The following is a 19,432-nucleotide window of genomic DNA, read 5'->3' as shown; positions in this document are numbered from 1 at the left end:
AAGATGAAAAGTAAAAGCATCAAAATAAAGCAACAAAACAAAATGACAAGCAAAAACTCCAAAGCTGTTTTATCAATACCCTCAGCTTTTAAATACTGTTACATTTCATAAGAAAATTGCCTAAATTAGGCTACAGATATGATCTGAAATGCATAGAGATTATAAGACTAAATGATGCAGAAGCAGTCTGCTCTTCTGCAGAACACTAAAATGCTATATTTATAACCAGGACCCAGCATGGCTTTATAGAAAGAGACCTAATAAACAGTAGAGAATTAGCCAACTTCCAGTTCCCCAGGTATGAAGGCTTTCTTTCCCCATGCAAATCTGTCATGCAAATCATGGAGAACAATTTTCGGCTGCCCTCTACATGAACACTTGGGACTTAAACAGACAGATGTGTGAGTGCTGTGTATGTCAGACATGCTGTGCGATTGTTCTGGTGGTTTTAAATTAATAGTATTACACTGCATTTTTCATTATAAAAAATTTAGCTGAGATTTTTTTCACAGCTTTTCAATCTCACATCCCCAAACATCAAATGTCAACAAGGCTTCTACATAAATATCACAGAATCACATAATAGTTGAGGCTGGAAGAGACTTTGGAGATCCTCTAGTCCAAACCCTGCTCAAAGCAGGAACAGCTAGAGTTGGTTGCTGAGTGTCATGTCCAATTGGGGTTTGAATATCTCCAAGGACAGAGACTCCACAATCCCTCTGGGCAACCTCTGCCAGTGTTTCATCAACCTCAGAATGAAGGATTTTTTTCATATGTTTAAATGGAATTTCCCATATTTCAATCTGCACCCATTGCCCCTTGTCTTTTCACTGGGCACAGCTGAGAAGAGTCTGGCTCTGTCTTCTTTACTACCCCCAGCAGGTGTTCATAAACAGTGATAAGATCCCCCTGAGCCTTCTCTTCTCGAGACTGAACAGCCCTGGCTCTCTCAACCTCTGCTCATATGAGAGATACGGCAGTCCCTAACCATTTTCGTGGCTCTTTTCCAGACCCAGTACGTATATCCATATCTCTCTTTTACTGGGGAGCCCAGGAGTGGACACAGCACTCCAGACATGTCTCCCCAGGGTGGAGCAGAGGGGAAGGGTCTCCTCCTTTGACCTGATGCAACCCAGGTTGGCCGCCTTTGCAGCAAGGGCACATTGCTGGCTCATATTCTCCTTGGTGTTCACTGGCACCCCCAGTTCCTTTTCTGCAAAGCTGCTTTCCAGCTTATCATTCCCCAGCTCGTCCTGGTGCCTGGGGTTGTTCCTTCTCAGAGGCAGGACTTTACATCTCCCTTTGCTGAATTTCATGAGGTTCCTGTCGGCCCATTTCTCCACCCTCTGGAGATCTCTCCGAATGGCAGTGCAACCATCTGGTATATCAGCCAGTCCTCCCAGTTTTGTATCTAGTTTTGCAAACCTGCTGAGGGTGCATGCTGTTCTACCATCCGGGTCATTAATGAAGATGTTGAACAGTATTGGCCCCAGTGTTGACCCCTGGGGTACACCACCAGTGGCTGGCCTCCGGCTGGACTTCGTGCTGCTGCTGACAACCCTCTGGGCCCAGTCATACAGCCAGTTTTCAATCCACCTCACTGCCCATTTATTTAGTCATCAGTTTGTCTATGAGGATGTTATGGGAGACAGTGTTCAAAGTGTGCTTTCAACATAAGTAAAAATAAACATCCACTGCTGTCCCTTCATCCTCCAAGCCACTCATTTCATTGTAGAAGGCTACTGGGAGGGTGAGGCACAATCTCCCCTTTGTAAATTCACACTGACTACTTCCAATCACCTTCTTGTCTTGCATGTGTTTGGAAATGGTTCCCAGGAGGATTTGCTCCATCACCTTCCTGGGGATCAAGGTGAGGCTGACCAGCCTATAGTTCTGTGGTGGTTTAACCTCAGCTGGCAACTGAGCTCCACACAGTCGCTCGCTCACTCTCCCCTCCCCCGGTGGGATAGGGGAGAGAATCGGAAGAGTAAAAGCGAGAAAACTCGTGGGTTGAGATAAAAACAGTTTAATAATTGAAATAAAATAAAACAGAAATAATAATAACAATAATAATAAAAGAATATACAACACAAGTGATGCACAATGCAATTGCTCACCAACTGCCGACCAATGCCCAGCCAGTCCCCGAGCAGCGGCCCCCCCGGCCAGCTTTCCCCCAGTTTATGTACTGAGCATGACGTCACATGGTATGGAATATCCCTTTGGGCAGTTTGGGTCAGCTGTCCCGGCTGTGCCCCCTCCCAGCTTCTTGTGCACCCCCAGCCTTCTCGGTCGGTAGAGCATGGGAAGCTGAGAAGTCCTTGACTAGTGTAAGCACGACTTAGCAACAACTAAAACATCGGTGTGTTATCAACATTATTCTCATCCTAAATCCAAAACGCAGCACTGTACCAGCTACTAGGAAGAAAATAACTCTACTGCAGCTGAAACCAGGACAGGTTCCCTGCGTCTTCCTTCTTGCCCTTCCTGAAGATGACTGACATTTGCTTTCTTCCAGTCCTCACTAACTTCCCCTGATTGCCAAGACCCTTCAAAGACAATCGAGAGTGGCCTTGCAATGACATTAGCGGCTCCCTCAGCACTCATGGCTGCATCCCATCAGGTCCCATGGACTTCTGTGTGTCCAATTGGTTTAAATGTTCCCTAACCTGATCCTCCTCCCCCAAGGATAAGTCTTCCTTGCTCCAAACTTTCCCCCTGTTTTCAGGGACCTGAAATTCCTGAAGGCAAACCTTATCTGTGAAAATTGAGGCAAAGAAGGCATTGAGTATCTTGGCCATTTCTGTGTCATTTGTTACAGTTTCCTGGTCCCATTCAGCACTGGGCCCTTCCTGCTGAGATACTTGTAGAAGCCCTTCTGGTGGCCCTTCATATCCCTTAACAGATTCAAATCCTGGTGGGCTTTGGCTTTTCTAATGCTATTCCTGCATGCTCGGACAGTGTTTCTATATTCCTCACAGGTCACCTGTCCCTACTCCCACCTCTTGTTATGCTTCCTTTTTAAGTCAGAGTTTTGTCAGGAGCTCCTCATCTATCCATGCAGACATCCTGCCACCTTTGCTTGACTTCCTGCAAATCAGGATGGATTGCTCTTGAGCTTGGAGGAGGTGGTCCTTGAAAAGCCAGCAAACTCACCTGGACCCCTCTTCTCTGCAGGTCCATCTCCTATGGGATTCCTCTAAGTAGGTCCCTGAGCAGGCCAAAGTCTGCTGCCCTGCAGTTCAGGGTTGTGAACTTGATTTTGCCTTGCTCTATCCCCTCAGTATCCTGAACTCCACCATTTTACAGTCACTGCAGCCATGGTTGCTCCCAAAGGTTGCTTCACACCCCTGACCAGTTCTTCCTTGTTTGTAAGTACAAGGTCCAGCAGAGTGCCTCCCACCATTGGCTCCTATATCATCTGTGTCAGGAAATAACCATCAATGCATGCCAGAAACCTCCTGGACTGCTTGTGCCTTGCTGTGCTGTCCCTTCAGCAGATATCGGGGTGTTTGAAGTTCCCCGTGAGGACCAGGGACTGTGAACATGAGGTTTCTTCCAGTTGTTTGAAGAAGGTACCTCATCTGCTTCTTCCTAATCAGGTGGTCTACAGCAAACACCCACAACGTTGCCCTTGTTTGTCTGCTCTCAAATGCTAACCGGTAAACTCCCCACTGCCTTATCATCCATCTCTAGGGAGACGCCCACACATTCCTGCTACTGTCACATAGAGGGCAATTCCCTCTCCTCCCTCTCCTTGAAGGACACCCAATGCACCTGGATCCCGCCATGGCAGCACTCCAGCCATGTGAGCTATCCCACGACATCTCTGCGACCCCAATGAGATTGTAGCAATGGCACACGGAGCTGAAATTCCTCCTTTTTGCTCCCCGTGCTGCATGCGTTAGTGTACAGGCCTTTCAGAGAGGCACACAGTTGTGCTGATTTCCCAGGAAAAGTGTGAGAGCTTTCCTCATAATGTTGTTCTCTTGGCACATCCTTATTTGTGTGTATATGCTTGAGGTCCCCTTCGATTTCAAGGTCTCTCTTGTCCACCCTGCATCTTTTGCTTGCCAACCTGGTCCACCACTTCCTCACTTGACTGTGGGTTGTCATTTCCCTCTCCGATCACTTCCAGTTTCAATCTCTCTTTATCAGGTTGGCCAGCCTGTTGGCAAAGATGTTTTTGCCCTGCTTAGTTGGGTGGGATCCCATTTCTTCCCAATAGCCTTTGATCCTCACAAAGGACATGGTCATAAAAAACAAATCCCTGTCATTGACACCAGTTGTGCAACCAGATGTTGATCCAAAGGATCCACCCACTCCTTGTCAAGCCCTTCCCCCTCACTGACAGAATGAAGAACAAAATCATTTGGGCCCCCATGCCCTCAGCCAGAGTCATGTAGTCATGCTCCATACACTCCAGGTCTCCCCTGGTAGCAGCAATGGTGTCCACCTCAAAGAGCAGCAGGGGTTAACAGTCTGAGGGCTGGACAAGCCGCATCAGTTTTTCCACAATATCCCAGATCGGAGCCCCCAGCAAGCAGCAAACTTCCCTAGACAGCAGTTCAGGTCAGTAGATGGGGGCCTTCATGCCCAAGGATTGCAGCAATATTACTATCCAGCACGATCTTCTGATCAAAAGTTTGCGTTGGTTATTGCAGTAAACAGGATTTGAGCATCTTAGAATCCCATCAGTACAAACTCTTCCAGACGCCCTCTGGGACAGAACGGGTGTCAGTCCGTGACAGACTGTCCTGAGAAACTGTATCTGGGAACATGCAGGGATAATGTGAGATACTGCAGCCGTTGACCCAAACTCAAAGATCTTCAGCTGAATGTCATTCCCTTTCCTTTTTCCCCCTCTCAGCTCTAGCCCCAAGCCAAAGCTACAGAGGAAGCAGTACAGGAGTAAAGAGAGAAAATGATCATTACAAAAAAGTTTTAAATATGCAACTTTTCTTACAAATTTACTTAATAGAGCTTGTTCATATCCCTATTTTGACATTCTTCAGACAGCTTTTGCTATGCAGCTGATCAGTCTTTGAATGCCAGCCTCTTGACGTGCTGTGTTTTGAACTACAATTTTGAGACACTAAGTTATATAAAACCTTAATTTTTTTTGCTGACTGAAGTTAGGTAGCTGCAATTCTTTCCACTCGTATTCTGCACTGCTTTGTGATGCCAAGGCACCTGCCTTCAGGCAAAAGTGTGCTCCATGTTGCTGAAAAAAACAAAGTTCTAGAAAAACGCACTGAGAAGAGCAAGTAGTCTATATCCGTGCCTGTGCTTATTGAAGGTTCACCGTCTTCTGAGAAACCAGGCTGCAAGAGAGGAAGGAACTAGCTCTCCTATGCCAGGCCATGCTCTGACTAGAGCTGCTGAGAACTTTCTTTTAAAGGGCAAGGTCAGAGATTAAATTGGTAATTGTCAATTCATTGAACATTAAATTGCTCATCCAAAAGGGTTAGTCTTAGCAAATGTTTCAACTCAAAGAGCATGGGACAAAAAGTTCTAAAATTGTCAGGGTTTCATCATAAAATGCAGGATTTGAGCTTTATCATGATTTTTAATTGCAAAATTAGAATTAATGCTAGTAAAGACATAGTGAAATGGTAAAAATCAAAACAAGACAATTGCAGATGATCTAAATGGAATGTTTGGATTTTCTCCATCTGTGATTTTTTTGGGGGAAAAGGGAAGGGAAGGATTACAGTCCATGAGAATGGGTTGTTGTCTTTTCCTCCCTATTTGGGATGCTATTTTTTCATATGGCTCAGAACCATTTCCTGCCCAGTTCTGGGGCTGAATATATATCCTGTCGCTGCTGGGGGTGCTACTGTGGGCATTTTTAGCAGCAACAGAGAGTTCTGGCCGTGGCTGGTACACCCTGCTACAGTGAAAAAAACCAAACCAAATCAAACCAAACTCCAAACCATTAAACCTGTGAAGGTCAAGGAACCAGAGTAGTTTAAGGGAGTGAGCTTCCTCCTCACATGTATAAGGTAACTATGAGAAAGTTGGGCAGCCTTTAGGCAATATGTTACTTACATCCTTATGAGACCACCGCAAAACCCTTGACTATAACTATCAAATTTCATGGCATTTTATCTTATCATGTGAGGTGACCAATAGCACTAGAAACAAGGACCCCTCTGTATATAGTTTTACTGTCATGTTAGAGTTAGATACATTAGGACCAACCACAGGCACTACAAGAGATACAGCTTCTTCTATTTAACATCTTTTTTCTTATGACTTAACTAATTTATATGCATTATAAAAAGATTTGTTCTAATGTAATAATTTAATAATTTATCAGTTTCCACACACAGCTTCTTTAAAAAGTCTATTCTACAGTGATATTTCAGTTAGCATAGGGTTTTTTTTCTGATAGAATTATTTCACAGTAAGCGCAATATTTTACAAAAAAACCCGCAGTGAGTTCTAGCCCCCAGCAATGACCCTAAAAAACACCAAGTGCACCGTACTTGAGATTTTAACTTCTGTACTATCTCTGAAGTACTTGTACATCCATTTCTTCATCAATTTCAATGCACCTGTATCATTTACTTTCCCCCCCCAGATTATCACTCCACACCGTATCCTTATTTTCTTGATTTCTCCCCTACGTTTTTGTTTTTGGGTTTTTTTTCTGTTACTTTTGGTTTATACCTTCTGTATCTATGAGCAATCCCTATAATGTAAGACAAGAGTCACGATTTAGTCCCTGGAGAGTTAAAAATACTGAGAAATGAAAGACGTTGAAGGTTTATTATGTCAAAAAGTGTATAATCACTTTTCAGCATTTCACTTTTTCCAAACCATGTCATTTTTCTTTGTCTTTTATTACAGTATCTCAAAGGTTACACGCACTGTATTTCTTTAGTTTGCTGCCACCCCTGTCTGCAAAGGTGTTCCCTGAGGGAAAATTTGCTCTCGTTTCACAAAAGCAGAAGCAAGTGCAAAACAGAAATCTGTGAGAGGTGTTCATTCAGCTCTACACGGGGATTTGCATGATTTGCCATGTGACAGTTCAGCAGAACTTTCTATGCTGTCTGTGGCACTGTTTATAAACTATGACTTGCTTTCTGGGATGATGTACTTTCCTTTAGAAAACAAGTAGTTCCTCAAAAAGTAAACAATATGTGGAAGAACTAATAACAGCTCTGCGCTGTATCATTCATTGGCTACCCATGTAATTTGGAATAATCATTCAGTAAGAGTTGAAAGAATTGCTTTTTGCCACAAGAAAGCAATTCAGACCTCTAAAAGGAATACTCTGGATTCACTGTTTTCATTGTGTACTGGTAAACCTAGTACTTCCGCACAGGATTTCATCGCGGTTTGAAACTGTACCGAGGAAAAGGCATCTCTTTGTGGCACTGGGGGAACCTTGGGGTTTTTACTCTGCAAATAGTTCAGTGAGGGTGTTCTCATTTTCGGTGACTGATGATAACTTCCATGGTGATTGTAACTTAGCCAGCTACCACAGACAGAAGCAGACAAGGAGTACTCATATCATCCCTCGTTGTGACTCAGTGCTCACATGAGGAGCACTGCCAACAGATTTCAGGCGAGGGTAACCTTGGGCAATCAGTACTTTGGAAAACAGTCAGGGATGAGCTGATCTGAAATCAGCTACGATCAGAAGAGAACGTGTGGTCATAGCTTTTCATACATTGCAGGTTTGCAGTGCTGAGCAGGTCCTGAGCCCTGTAAAACTGAGCCTTTGGTAGGTGCCAAGCGTGCCTAGTACTCTGAAGGGGTGTCTAGGTGTTCCTGTAATCAGATCCCGGTCCATACTAAGGGCCTTTTGCATTTTTCTGTTAGCACAAAAGGGACTGAAAGCAGCTTAAATGTTCAATGAATCGCCTGCCACAGCGGAGTTCTTGATCCAAAGTAAGCATACCAAGCTCCATGACCAACACATTTTCCTAAGCTAAAAGCACTGTGGCTTTAGCTTAGCTGTAGCCTGAATGCAGCTCAAGCACACAGGATGCATGCTGTGCTTAGGAAGACTGAGCCTGGATGTGAGTGCCAAACTCATTTGTTGCAACAGGCTGTTAGAGAAATACTGGCTTAGCCTTCTGCAACAGCTTCAGCGCTTGACCTTCTTCAGGCCCCTCCACGTACAAACCTTGGCCTGTGCTCCATCCCTGAGTGTCCTCATGGCCTCTGCCTGGAGATAGTCCCTGCCTGAGCCTCCCTCTACGGCCAACGTGCAAGTCAGCGATGCAGGCTGTGGGGGAAAGGACTCAAAAGCGCGCGTAACTGATAAGGCTTATGCACTCAAGGGAGAGGTCAGATTCCCTGGTATTTAATAGCTCCAGGAGTAAGACACTCAACTAGCATGCGAGGGACCCGGTTCAAACTCCTCTTCCTCTGATTTGGAGCAGCAATTAGGCCTCAAGTCACTGTCCCCAGGAGACTTGCCCCAGCTTCCATGCCATAGGGCAGTTCTCCTAGGGTCTCTTGCCAAAGCTCTTCCGGCTTGGAGAAAACGCTGTCTCTGTGCATTCAGTGGCCACACCTGCACATTTCTTACACGCACATTTTAAGGCTTTTAAAAAAGCTTCAAGATGTAATATTTTGAAAAATGACACACATTTATGAGGAAAATATACCTGTGCCAGTATCTAATGTGTTCTCAGGTGATTTGATTGTCATTATTCAAAAAATGGCGTTAGCCTGACTTTCTGTGCAATACCAAGGCAGTACTCCAACTATCCAGCCAGACTGAAACTACAAGTTGCAGAGCATGCTCTAAAGCATGGGAAACACACAGGAAGATGAAAATTCAAAGCAAAGAAAAATATATGGGCCATTAAAACTCAAGTACAGCTTTAATTTCAACTCAAGTCTAACATTAAAGTTTCTTTAGTCTCATTGTCATGACTGCACAAACGTCAGGATAAGTTGAACTGTTTTGACAGCAAAACAACCCAAACTAGAAAGTTTGCATGTGCATACAATTCATGTATTGTAAGAAACAGGCTTGTCTTTTCCTCTTTCCATACACGTGTGATGTCAGGAGCCATCTGGAAGCAGGAGCGGTGTCCATATGCCCTCTCCCCTGTCCCTTCCTACTTAGTTGTTCACAGAAACTGCTTCTTACTGAAAAATGTTTCCATAACTGCTGTTCTTCAAAAACTCCTAAGAGCCTTAGTATAAGGACTTGGGTTTTATTTTGTCTCATGAGAAGGGGTTGACTCACCTGACTAATGCAAAAACCCTAGAAGACATCTGTGAATTTTGGATGAAAAGGCATTTCCCTCCGGTCTAGAAGTAAGTTTACAGCTTAGACCTGCTTAGACCTGTCCCCACTCCTTGGCCCCTGCTGTTGATGAGCTTACTCTCTACTCCATGCTGCTGGCTTCTGCACATCTCCTTTCTCCCGTACATCTCCTTTCTTCTGTACATCGCTCCTCTATAGGGGTCACTGGGTCTCACCTCAGGGTTCTGCATGTCACGAGGTGGCAGGTCTCAGAAAGACAAGCAAGGCTAACCGCCGCCTTGTGAATCACTTGTTTACAGATGATTGCTACTTTAGCTGATAGAATAAAGGGAACGCCTGCCATAGCATGTAAGTGGTGTTGCAATAAATACCAATCAATTGCTCATTTTTATCAAATGCCTTCTGTACACCTCTGCTCTCTTCATACCGGACACCTTAGATAAAAAAAAAATAGCAACTGGTACGATTTTAAAATCTGAGGGTTACAAGGGGGCTCCAGGTACTTTCATTTTAGAATCACGTAACATCTCCATCCCTGTTTCTCCCTAATTCTTATCACTTGGACTATGCTGCGCGACCTTTTGCCTGGATCTTTCTTTTGCCTCCTTACGCTTTCACAGTTTCTAGCTATTTTAACTTGAATGTCATAAAAAAGCCCACCTCCCCAAATTCATTGTGCTGGGGAATAGGGCATCCTTAAGTTCTCTCCATAAACTTCTGTCTTGCAGATGGGATTTCTTTACCACAAAGACATCTGCTTTTGGGGGCTGAGATTTTACTGCCATACACTGGAACAAAACTGGTGTGGCACTGTACAGTGAAGAATAGGATCCTTTATCTTTTGCTTGTTCTTAACATAGATTGCATCACAGATACTAGGCAGATCCACCGCTTTTTCTTCTTCTTTTGCTTTCTGTTGTCATTTCCATTATTTAAATAGCTACATTTACACTGCTGATTGCTTTAGACAAGTAGATGCAAGAATTTAGTAAAATGTAGAGAATACACACTAAATATCTGGTAAGTGATACATTCTCAGTAAACAGCTCTTATGCCATCACACCGTGTGTCCGTCTGTCACGGTTTAACCCCAGCCGGCAACTAAGCACCACACAGCCGCTCGCTCACTCCCCCCGCGGTGGGATGGGGGAGAGAATCGGAAGGGTAAAAGTGAGAAAACTCGTGGATTCAGATAAAGACAGTTTAACAGGTAAAGCAAAAGCTGTGCGCGCCAGCAAAGCAAAACAAGGAATTCGTTCACTACTTCCCACCGGCAGGCAGGTGTTCAGCCATCTCCAGGAAAGCAGGGCTCCATCACGTGTAACGGTTACTTGGGAAGACAAACGCCATCACTCCGAATGTCCCCCCCTTCCTTCTTCTTCCCCCAGCTTTATATATTGAGCATGACGTCATATGGTATGGAATATCCCTTTGGTCAGTTGGGGTCAGGTGTCCCGGCTGTGGCCCCTCCCAACTTCTTGTGCACCCCCAGCCTGCTCGCTGGTGGGGTGGGGTGAGAAGCAGAAAAGGCCTTGACCCTGTGTAAGCACTGCTCAGCAATAGCTAGAACATCCCTGTGTTATCAACACTGTTTTCAGCACAAATCCAACACACAGCCCCATACTAGCTATTGTGAAGAAAATTAACTCTACCCCAGCCAAAACCAGCACACTGTCCATTCTACCTGCCTTTAATAATGTTTGAAATCATTGGCTCATTCTAGCCAAGAGGAGCTAAAAGTCTCAAAGACTAAGTTTAGTGTAGATCAGAGGTATCCTTGTCCAAGTGTGCTCCATGCTATTACTCAAGACCATGTGCATGGGAGAGAAGCCCTAGGAAGGAATGAGTTTTAGGAAAGGCTTCACTTGGAGCTTGCAGTCAGGCATGAGAGACATTTGTAGGAAACCAGGCTACTCAGGCCTCTGGCAGGCAAGTACGGCAACTTAAAATGGGAGGGTTGAAGCTGTTGCTGCCTCTGGCTGTCCATCCTGGCCAAGGCAGGAACGATCGAAACTCTGATGAAACAGCATTTGAACCACCATGGTTTTCAGCCTGGTCTTTTGAGGTAACCTAGTGCTGACTGTGGTTTTGCGGTACCTGTAGCCTTTGTGAATAGGGTTTACCTGTTTGACTAAGTCTGTACCTACTTGCCAGGCTGCTGCTATTTTTGCTCTGGTGCCTTCAGAAACCGTCCCAGTTCAGGTTTAAAGCAGCACTAAAGTGGTCGGGGTAGCATTACATCCCGACTCCCCGGCAGGTCCATCCTCGCCACACTCCCGCCGGGGAGGAGGTGCTTTCTGCGCCACGCTGTGGCCCACCGAGCGGGGGAAGAGCTCTGGGTGCCACGGCTCAGCCCAGGCCGGGCGGCCCCAGCGCCTGGTGGGTTTGCGGGCAGGGTGCCACCCAGGCGTGGGGCATCGCCACGCCTTCCCCCCCGGGCCCACGGCGGGAACGAGGAATCAGCCCGAGGTACGTGAGAGGACACGCGTCCCGGGGGATGACAGGCCCGGGCCTTCCCTCTGCGCCTCCCCGCCCGTCCCGTCCGGCGCGGCGGCGGCGGGCAGGGCGGGAAGAGCGGCCGCCGGGCAGGCCCCAACCGCCTCGGCCAACGGCCGGCGCGCGCCCGAGGCGGGCGGGCGGGCGGGCGGGTGGGGGGGGGGGGGGGCGGCCGGCGCGAGCGAGAGCGCGCGCGCGCGTTGCCAGGAGACCCGGGGCGCGCGGGGGAGGGGGAGGGGGGTTACGTGGTGACGTTAATTCTATATGAGCGCGAGCGGCGGGAGCTCGGGTCTTTTTACCGCCAGCCGCGCGGCGCCTCCTCCTCGCTCCTGAGTCACCGCCAGCCCCGGCCCGCGCAGGTACCGGGCGGGGCGCCGCGCCGCGGGCCGCCGCCGCCCCCGGGGCTGGGGGGCTGCGGGTGGGGGGGGAAGGAGCGGGGGGCGCTCGGCCTCCGCTCCCGCGCGGGGAGGCCGCGGGTGCCGGCCCGGCCTAGCGGGGCCCCTCGGCCGCCGGGGGGCCGGCGGTGCCCGCGCCGCCCCGAGGCTCTCCCTGGCGGCCCGCGGGGCGGCGGCGCCGGCAACGCCGCTGCTCGCCCGGCCCCTCGGCGGGGAGCGCTGCCCGCCGCCCGCTCCCCCCCTTCCCGCGCCTCTCTCCGCCGCGCCCCGCGGAGGGGCCGGACCGGGCTAGGCCGGGCCGCGCTGCTCGGGCCGGCGCTGAGGGGAGGCGGGTCCGCCCGGCAACACGTGGGGACGGAGCGGGGCCAGCGGCGCCGTCGCGGGGCGCGCCCGGCGCTGCCGGGGAGGGGGAGGGCGGCGGGGCCGGAAAGCCGCACGGGGAGGAGCGGGCGTGTGTGTGTGTGTGTCCGTCCGGTCGGCCGGCCGCGGTGAGGGACGCGGGAGGGGGCTGGGTGCCGGGCAGGCACGGGCGCCGGTGGGGGTGGCCGGGCGGGCTGGGGCGGGCGGCGGATGTGCACATGGCGGAGGGGTGGGCAGCGGAAAGGACGGCGGATGGCAGCGCGCAGTGGCCTTGTGCTGGCTCCCGCGCCTTGTTCTCGCTCTCGTGCGGGGAGCCGCGGCGAGGGCGTGCTGTGCTGCTCGCTGCTGGCAGGGGGACCCAGAGATTCAGCCAGGGGACGGGCGACTCTTGCTTCCTGCCTCAGGAAAGAGTGTTTTTCGGTTTTCGGGAGTTCAACATGTCGCTTCTCTGGGTGCCTGCTAGCTGCTATCACACAAAACGAGGCCTTTGCTTTCCGCCGATTGTCGATGTGTCCAGTGTAAAAGACAGGCAGTAGCAGATGCAGGAGATGAATGATGACTGTCGCCAAGGAAGACTAAGAAACTACCTGAAAGGTCTAGTAACCACAACTGGAAGCGTTGGCTTGTGTTTAGCATTCGTATGTATCTATCTGCATATGAAACATACTCCATCTACTCCATATTGGATCTTTAGGGGACTTACGCTGCCAATACTTGTGAGGCTTTAAATATTTAATACAAAACCTTCCCTATTTGCTTGCAGAAGAAAATATAAACCTTTTTTCAAGTGACTATGGTATAGTAATACGGCAGCATGTCCCACAGTTTATCTCCAAGCACATTGCAGTTTTGTGCGTGTCTGTTTGGTGTTTGAAGCCTTATGGAGATACACTTACGCTTCGTGTTCTAACTCCTTTGAGGACGGTAAGAGAAGTGGGCACAGAGTGTGCAAGGTATGACAAACCGTTCACCCCCTCCATTGGGATTTAACTCCTGCTAGTGGATGTTACATTAATCAGACAGGAGATAATGCCTGATTATTTTCACTTCAATCATGAAATAAAACTTGAGAGAAGAGCTAAGGCTTACAGCTGTCTACAGCTGTGGGTATTTTCTGACAAAAATGCTTGTTAGTAGCTTGTTAGTAGCTTGTTAGTAGCTTGTTAGTAGCTTGTTAGTAGCTTGTTAGTAGCTTGTTAGTAGCTTGTTAGTAGCTTGTTAGTAGCTTGTTAGTAGCTTGTTAGTAGCTTGTTAGTAGCTTGTTAGTAGCTTGTTAGTAGCTTGTTAGTAGCTTGTTAGTAGCTTGTTTTAACTGAGCTTTCTGCTGTGCCCCTTTTACAATGGTAAACTCCTTAAAGGATGAGAAAGGTACTGTACTTGGATTGAAGCGAGCTGAATGGCTTCCAGTCTCTTGTAAATCCAGAAGTTACCTCAATTCTTAGGTGTTGTGTTTTAACCCGGCAGGCAGCTAAACACCACACAGCTGTTCACTCACTCCCTGCCCCCCCCGTGGGATGGGGGGGAGGGGGGAGAGTAAAATTCATGGGCTGAGATTAGGACAGAAAAGGAAGGGAAAACAATAATAATAATAATAATAATGGTAAAAGAATATACAAAATAAGTGATGCACAGTGCAATTGCTCACCACCTGCCAACTGATGCCCAGCCAGTTCCCGAGCAGCGGTTATCACCCCCCAGCCAACTCCCCACAGTTTATGTACTGAGCATGACGTCACATGGTATGGAATATCCCTCTGGGCAGTTTGGGTCAGCTGTCCCGGCTGTGCCCCCTCCCAGCTTCTTGTGCACCTCCAGCCTTCTCGGTCGGTAGAGCATGGGAAGCTGAGAAGTCCTTGACTAGTGTAAGCACTGCTTAGCAACAACTGAAACATCAGTGTGTTATCAACATTATTCTCATCCTAAATCCAAGACACAGCACTGTACCAGCTACTAGGAAAAGAATGAACTCTATCCCAGCCAAAACCAGGACATTAGAGCAAAATAGAATTTGAAATCTACATACATTGAAATTTGGGTGACTTGGATGCCTTTGTACCAGACAAAAGTTTAGGCCGCTCAGAGCTTCAGGTACCTGAAATGTTGATAAAAGTGCTTAGAATAGGCCATTGATACCTGAACTTTTGTTTCTGTGGCCCACTTCCTCCTGTGACAGTGGTATGTATTAACAATCTCCCCTCCACTTTTTCTGTGTTCTGTGACAGAAAAAGTCATATCGTGTTCTGGTTTCTGAGGACAGAGGATTGTAGAATGAGGGTCTTGTGCACAAGTTGTAGATTTGGTGTTTTCCAGAGCCCCTGGTCCTTCTCTGACATTCTCAGGACTAGGAAGTGAGTGTTGGGACTGCTGGAAGCGCGCAGAAGTAGTGTGCCACATCTACGCATCCAGCCCAGCGTTACAGGAAGTGCCAGAAGCGGTGGATCTGCTGTAGCGCTGTGTGTGTACAGCACAGTAATGCTCTTGCATCCTTGTGCTTCATCTAGCCCCTCTCACTCAAAAACCTGTTCCTGGGAGCAGGTAGGGGGCTTTACGGTGATCTGCTTACTGAGCACCCTGGAAATGGGTGGTCTGGTTTTTTTCTTAGCTTCTTGCATAACTGACAATGAACATGTGTGCACAAGTGAAACTGAAAGCAAAGGATTGTGGGTATGTATGTCATGAAGTTTTGTTAACAGAGTTTTCACAACCCTGAGTGAGACTAGAGTCTTCCAGGCTGAGGCTGTGTTCTTTAATACAGAACTCCAGATCTTTAAGGAAACTTTGGCTTACTGTACTGTTAGTCGCATTGGTATAAATCTGTTTATTCACTTAGCTCCTAAAAGTTGAAGTAATTGTAACATGGAGAACTTAACTCATTATGGCAGAGATTATATTTCTTTGGGGAATAGTTTGAGGATTTGAATTTCAGTAGTGAAAAATCTCAGGGGAAATAAGACAAACATCTTCTATTTTGAATTCTTGATTGAATCCTTTGGCGAAAGCCAGTTTGTTCCAGTAGACTGATGGGTGTAATGAACACGTCTATAGTATCTACACCTTTTTGTTAATATGGTTGTAACCCAATTCATCGTCAGATTCTTGTGACACAGCTGCAAACATGCTGTATCTCAAACTAAAGGTCTGATTCCTATTTCTTTGGGAAACTTCAGGAATTGGACAGATTGCAGAAAATGGAGATGCAGGTGTTCTTTAAATGCCTGTTCATTTTTCTGCATTTGTATATACATTCAGTGGAACTTCAGCTCTGGGTTGTTCCATGGAGTGATAGTGCTTTGGTATTTGCGTGGTACTAGCAGGCATTTGTACAGAAGATAGTACTTTGCGGGCAGAAACAAGACTTCTTAATGTCGGTTGTATTTTACTAGAGCTGAGGAGTCTTCTGAGTTAGCTTCTGGTCTGGGCGACTGCATTCCCTCTAACTTCTCATTAGGAAACGAGCTAGTAAATAATAGAGCAGAACAGTGTTGTACAAGTGGTGTTTAATCCGAGAAATGCTTGTGATGATGGATTTAATGCTTATAGGTCAGTTTTCATTTGTAAATTACTTTGAGCTCAAAAGTGATTATAATTAAAGTTAATTCAATCTAGCTGATCCTCACTCAGCTCAGAGGTTAGTGCAGTTCCTCATCACCTAACTTTGTTAATCTGGAGAGTAGGTCTGGTGTCATAATGTATTTGTCTAGAAAACCAGACGTGCCTGGAAGACATCACAGAAGTTGCTTGGGGATTCATTTGATGACCTTCTGAAAAATTAAGCTATTTAGAAACAATGCATGAGGTTTTTAAGGACTTCCTACACTCAACAAAGATAATGCAAAGGGAAAAATCTTAATTATGAATATGGCCTTGTGTATTTAGTGATAACTTTGACCTTAGGTTTTCAGGAAGACTACATATGTTGCAGACTAAAACTTCAGTTGCATTCAGAAAAGAAAAGGAAACTTTGCTAATTTACTTTTGATACTTTGTATTTAGTTTTAAAATATAAATAATTTAAGATTTGAAATAATTCATGTTCTCCGTAAAGATTAATCTTTTTAATGAATTTACATTCTACCAAAACATAATCTGCATCTTAACTACTGTCAAAGGTTAGACTGGAGATCTTTCCTAGATGGAAAGCTGTTTAGATTTTAGTATTGGAAAATAGGATGCATTTGGGGGCTGAATGTGTGCTTAAATGTACATCTGCACAGAAGTAATTTACCATGGTGATGTCTCAGTTTAACGCTTAACTTGCAGTAATAGGTAGGCACTTGCACATCACCTGATCTTTGTAGACTTTAGAACAAAATACTACCAATTTATCCTTAGTAGCTTTTTATGATCAAAATGTGAAAGCAACTTTTTAGATATGAAAACTTCAGTTTCTGAATGTACCTGTATCCATGTGGTGTTCAGCTGCTGTGATTTGGCATTTACTTAAAAAAACCCAAAACAAACCAACCACCACCCCCCACTAACCAAACCAAACAACAAAGCAACCCTCACCCAAAACCAGAGAGATACGAGAATTATTCTCGTTTTCAGGTGTTGGAAATTCTGGTTAAGAGATTAGACTAAGCAGGTACCTGAAATCTAGAGTGGAGCAAACCCCCAGGCTTCTAAGACCCAGGTTAGGATCATAGATGCTTCTTGTCTTTTCTGACCATCTGCACTAAGATTAGTCCAGTCAACTGCTTTCTCTAATGTTTAATATGTGATGTTTCAAAGGAGGGGCAGTTCATTCACATTTCCTGTGGGATGACTGGCCATTGAGGGAAAGTTTCCTTTTAGTTCTGGCTCTAGTTAAAAACCTGGCTTAAGCATTTGAAAGGTTAAGTTGGGGGAACATGGGGGGGACATGAAATAAAACAATTAATTGTTTACATCCAAACCAATTTTTAATCAGTTCTTTTTGAACTTCCTTTTAACGTAGGTGTTTTTGTGTCACTTCTCATTGTTCACCTCTCAAATACTATTAATCTCAGGTTTAAACTGCTTCTGTTCCTCAGGTACTCATGTTGCTAGGCCCTGGACTGATCTATTTCCTCTCTTCCACAATGTTCAGCAGTGGATACAGTATTTTTGTTAAGGATACATCACTGAAGTGTATAATGATCTTATTTTGCATTGTGTGTTTTAGTCATCATGCATTCATTTCAGATCTTGACTACTTCTGCATGTTGAGTAGAAGTCTTCAGTGGGCTGCATGCAATTATACCTGTGTCTGTGCACAGCAATTTTTTGATCTTTCAAATTCTAAATTAGTTAAAATTGCTTCTTTTAATATCTTTAGATTTTAGTACTATTTATTTTGCCTCACTTGGATCACCCTTTTAAGCAGTTCTTAATTCTGTGATACTCCAGTTTTGAAAATTACTCGACTTTGGATGGTTAAGTATGCGCTGGTATAAGTGCTTTATTCTGTTCCTTGCGTGTGCAAGGTAGCATCGTCAGAAACGTGCTCGCTATTTTTGAACTGGCAAGATCTTCATGACATGGCCTCTTGATTCTTTCATCACCTTCTTCACTGTTATGGAGGTATCAGGTACTGGTGCCAAAAGCATGATTGAGTGAAATTCACAAGAAAATATTTATGAAGATCACTTTGTAAATAAGGCTCAAGTTCCTTGGCTCAAGTTCTTCTCTACAGGTGTAGTATATGTTTACAAATGCTTTTTAAACTCTGCACCTGTAGTCATCTGAAAGTGACTTATTGAAACCATAACTGCGTGTATACTTCTGTTGGGTCTCACTACCAATTGTAACATCTCACCCCTAACAGCCTTTAAATGAATCAAAGTTAGATTGTTGTTGTGTTCTTTTTTTTAGTGAATGCTAGCTTGTTAGTTGAAAATGGGATGTTTTAAGGTTTGCAGTTTAGTAATGGCTTTGTTTCCATGGAAATAATATTGAACTGAGGCTAACAAAAAAGTTGCTAAATATATTTTAGGAATTTCAGTGGCTTCTTGGGGAGTGAATGAATTTACAATATTGCATTCATCAGATGTTGCAGCAAAAAACACGCTTTTGAAACCTGTACACATTTTTCAGTGTTTTTTTAACTTTCTTGTCAGATAAGGATGTTTAGATGTTTAAGTCAAATTGGATAAAAACTTTAATGCTGCAGTGTGAGAGTCTTGCAGATAGCGTAACTGCCAATATGGTTGTGTTTGATTATGTGGCAGTCTCAGTAGTCAACGGATGCTCTCCTTTCTTTTGTTTGATGTTGTGGCATGCACAAGTTGATCTTTTAAACTGTTAAAATGCACCCTGCTACCTGAAGTACTTTATTAAAACACAATTTTTGTATTACTTTGACACTTTTTAATGAACTGAATACTTGTACCAACATGAACTGTATAGACGAATACTCTTAGGAGGTTTTAAATATCTTTTTTTAATATATGAAGATTCTGATTTCAGCCCTTCAGGATGGCTGTTGTTTTCCCACTATCAGTGATGGAAAGGAGAAACTGCAACAAGCTATTCTGATTAGTTTGTTTACAAAAAAAGGAAAAAAAAAATACTTGTTTAGGTTTTTCAGATTTGAATTTAAACTTCTGGATTACTTTTCTAATAATGAAAGATTGTCCTAAATAGAAATTGGTAGGTTTTCTGCTACAGAATCATGGCATCCAGAACAAAGGCCACATTGTGTGTTAATTACCCTATTTTTAGAACATGATGAGGGAGCTCTTATCAGTAGCAGAGACAAACATGCAGATGTAATTCAGTCCTGATTTTAAATTGTAATGCTGTAGTCCATTTCCTTCTCCTTACGGAGACTCTTTTTTGCTGCAAGAGTAAACAGGCACTACCTAAAATTCAATAAAAATGCTACAAAGATAGAGGAGTTCAGTATTTGTTGACTGAATCTTCATTTCCTGATTTAAACAATTAAGGGGAAAGCTCTAAAAGGTGCTTCCACATGAATGAAAGC

At 45.4% G+C, this 19,432-nt stretch overlaps 1 protein-coding gene across 4 annotated transcripts in view; it reads left to right on the top strand.

The window, feature by feature from the left end:
- Positions 1-11,622: 11,622 nt before the first annotated feature.
- Positions 11,623-19,432, top strand: part of NAP1L1 (nucleosome assembly protein 1 like 1) — a 35,489-nt gene continuing 27,679 nt past the window's right edge. For 2 of the 4 annotated variants that reach the window (XM_076333241.1, XM_076333216.1), the window contains exon 1: positions 12,004-12,093. The gene's annotated coding sequence lies outside the window, so the exon portion shown is untranslated. Of the gene's footprint in view, positions 11,708-12,003; positions 12,094-12,566; positions 12,618-19,432 lie in introns of those variants that run through there. The other 2 variants (XM_076333233.1, XM_076333224.1) reach the window with 2 other exon arrangements.

Source organism: Aptenodytes patagonicus, chromosome 1 (genome assembly GCF_965638725.1).
Source record: "Aptenodytes patagonicus chromosome 1, bAptPat1.pri.cur, whole genome shotgun sequence".
Taxonomy (NCBI): domain Eukaryota; kingdom Metazoa; phylum Chordata; class Aves; order Sphenisciformes; family Spheniscidae; genus Aptenodytes; species Aptenodytes patagonicus.
The sequence above is the reverse complement of the archived record's forward strand: the minus strand, read 5'-3'. Positions and strand labels throughout refer to the sequence as shown.